Source organism: Limulus polyphemus, unplaced genomic scaffold (genome assembly GCF_000517525.1).
Source record: "Limulus polyphemus unplaced genomic scaffold, Limulus_polyphemus-2.1.2 Scaffold5645, whole genome shotgun sequence".
Lineage (NCBI taxonomy): Eukaryota > Metazoa > Arthropoda > Merostomata > Xiphosura > Limulidae > Limulus > Limulus polyphemus.
Window position 1 is genome coordinate 43,269 of NW_013671255.1, and position 3,384 is coordinate 46,652.

The window sequence follows — 3,384 nt, forward strand, 5'->3', positions numbered from 1 at the left end:
CACTACCATCAATATGGTACTGCTACTAACACACACTACCATCAATATGGTACTGCTACTGGCACACACTACCATCAATATGGTACTGCTACTAACACACACTACCATCAATATGGTACTGCTACTGGCACACACTACCATCAATATGGTACTGCTAACACACACTACCATCAATATGGTACTGCTAACACACACTACCATCAATATGGTTTTAATTATTGTGCTATTGTATACAAATTTTGCGTTATGTACACTTCTGTTCGTGTTTTTCATACAAGTTTTGTTGTATACATATTTCTTTCATTCCATGTACCCCAAAATACGATACCCTATAACTCGGGCGCTTTCGAAACGTGGACCTTTCTTCTTCAGTTTACCCCTGAAGAAGAAAGGTCCACCTTTCGAAAGCACTGTTGTTATAGGGTATCGTATTTTTTTGTTAAATTGATATCTGGAATTTACGTTTTTTCTAACATCATGAATTCCATGTACCCATTTCTGCTGCTGCCGCGGAGCCTGTCCCCCATTAATGGCAGCAAATCGAAAGTGTTTAAAAGAATAACATTGTAAGGTTCACTTAGTGTGGATTTTGACAGCATATGGAATTGTACCTTTTGTTATACTGGTTGTTTTTACGAAATGTGTACCATATGTTTATTATGCACCTACATTTACGAAACAGCTATGTCGGAGTGGGTGTTGTAAGATGTGGAGAATACAATTCATCTTCCTTTGTGTTTTCCTAACCTCTTACATGTCAACATCTTAATCAACCGTGACCAGTAGAGTATAAATGAAAACTTCTGACTGGCATGGGATCTCAGAACAACTACAATCCTCGACTTGGATCAACTAAACTTGTCGTCAAGAAAACGTTTTATCAACACCTTTAAATATTGGTAGTAATATGTTTCCCCCTTTTCCACTCCCTGTTTTCTTTTCACTCTCCACTCCCCGCCTCTTTTTTGTTGTTGTTAATAGCACTTTTCCAGATGTTGGTTGAGGTTAGTGACCTCCAGCTGGGAATGGACAACAGACACATGTGAAATAGATCAGAGTGTTCTTCACCCATAATGTCACAGTTGGTAGAAGGAGCTACTAGCACTTGTCAAGGAAGAGTGAACCAGAACGAGCCCGTACAGCAGTACCCTCAATGAAAACAGAGAATGGTTTTTATGTGGGTGGTCTCCTCCCGGTTAGGAATTTGTTTAGTTGTGATGGTATAAGTACTTGATGTGTGGTTAAATATGAATAAAACTGAAGGTAATCTTCATAAAAAGACTCGCGTAGACCAACCAATAATACCCCTACCTTCACCCCCGTATTTTTCCATATAGTTTGATACTTCTATGAAATTGTGCTGGCATTTAGTTGTCTTTTTTTTTTCTGAAAGTTACAATTAACATATATGTATATTTTAGAAAAACCGAAATTAATGCTGTCGTAAGCTATCGTCAGCATTTATTTTTAGTTCAATGACAATCCATTAACTTCAGACGATTTCAAATGAAAGAATGACTCATCACGATCGTAGATTTAATCATAAAATTCCGAAATGTACCAGTTCGTGTAGTTTTGATTGGTCTAATGATTTGTGGTATCTGTTCAAAAACGAGCGCGAAATGTGTGCCAGTAGCAGTACCATATTGATGGTAGTGTGTGTTAGCAGTTGATGTATTGAGTAAAACGTATATAAAACAATGCACAGAAGGGTGCATGGAGCAAAACTTATAAAACTTCAAAGTAAACGGAAGTGTGTGTGTAATAAAACCTATAAGAAATAACACAGTAAACAGAAGTGTGGAACAAAACCTGTATGAAATAACATAGTAAATAGAAGTGTGTGTAGAACAAAACATATATGAAATAACAGAGTAAACAGAAGTGTGTGTAGAACAAAACCTACATGAAATAACAGAGTAAACAGGAGTTTGTGTAGAACAAAACTTACATGAAATAACAGAGTAAACAGGAGTGTGTGTAGAACAAAACTTACATGAAATAACAGAGTAAACAGGAGTGCAAAGTAAACACTATATCTCCGTGAGGAAACTTTAGAAAATTCTTTTCTTAACGATTAATTAAATTCAGAACGTTTCGTTTATTAACAGGACTTGGGTAGGACAGCGGACATACCATACAACTGTAATTATGGTGAGAGACCTTGATTTGAGTCTCCCACTATAACCATTTACAGAGTTTTTCATTTTACATTTAGTTATTTTTTCTAGTGTAAAGTTTACTACACTGTAACATATTAGAATGTTTTTCTATATGACATGTTATTCTATAGGATTTCGAGATTAAGTTTTATTATTTTAGAACTATTTACTTGGACTCTCGTGAGGCCAATTCCATTTACTATTTCTTGTAGTACCAATCATTTTTTAACATTAGTGGTACTAAAGATAATGTATTAGAAGTATTATAATTACCCTATGAGGTATTTAATTTCATTATTATCATCGTTATTTCGTAGTTGAATACTTTTAGGAATAGTTTCCTTAGTCATAGACTAATGAAGGTTGAAGCCCGATTTTTTAATTGTTGGCTCAAATAAGAAAATCAAGGATTGGACAACCCAACCTATTTCATGGTTTTTGGAAATAAAAACGTGGTTGATTTAACTTTTTATAAACAGTATCTTTACTGCAAGTATGTATTTGTTTTCGTATCTGGACTTGCAAGGTAAGTTAAAACATAATAATCCTTGAGATCTGTAATATAGCCCAAAAGGGTGTTCGTATATCCGAAACGTTTCTTGAAAATAAAAATATCGATCAATCTTGTAGCATAATGGGTTTTTAAATTATTTGTGATATATCCGGGTCATTATTTTCATCGTATTGTGTTACACAAATTTTACTTTATACACCCTTTTGGTTATATGTTGTTTATACAAGTTTTGCTGTATATATCTTTTCGCTGTTATTTCATGTAGGTCTTGTTCTACACACACTTCTGTTTACTATGTTATTTCATGTAGGCTTTGTTCTACAACACTTCTGTTTACTATGTTATTTCATATAGGTTTTGTTCTTCATAACTAAGTAATTACCCCTTTCTAACAAGGACAGAAATGGTGTGTTTAACAATGATAATTCCTTGAACATTCAACACCTTCTGGTTGAGCCATAACAATACCTACTGATTATAATTGTATTTTGAGGTAAAGCTACCAATGCTATCTGGCACTGTCCCTAATTTATAACTACTGACCAGTGTTTACTTTGTACTAAGTAATTACCCCTTTCTAACAAAGACAGAAATGGTGTGTTTAACAATGATAATTCCTTGAACATTCAACACCTTCTGGTTGAGCCATAACAATACCTACTGATTATAATTGTATTTTGAGGTAAAGCTACCAATGCTATCTGACAC